Below are 247 nucleotides of genomic sequence, written 5' to 3' on the forward strand. Positions count from 1 at the left end.
GCGGGGACAAGAAGAAAGGAGACATAAGTGGAAAGGCCAGGGGCCAGTCATCTCAGCAGCTCCTAGACTTGTCATGTCTGAAAGTGCAAATGTCAATGGATTTCAACCATCTTGAGGTCGTGATCTTTTTAAAAGCTCAATGAATATGGAAGTCAATTCCTTCTAATGCAAAATAGCTGGCGCTCTGGCTGGAGGCCTGTTGGGTACAGGGTATTTCATCCCAACCTACCTCCTCTCCCACCCCCAC

This window comes from Bison bison, unplaced genomic scaffold (assembly GCF_000754665.1).
Source record: "Bison bison bison isolate TAMUID 2011002044 unplaced genomic scaffold, Bison_UMD1.0 scf7180017864158, whole genome shotgun sequence".
NCBI classification, from domain to species: Eukaryota; Metazoa; Chordata; class Mammalia; order Artiodactyla; family Bovidae; genus Bison; species Bison bison.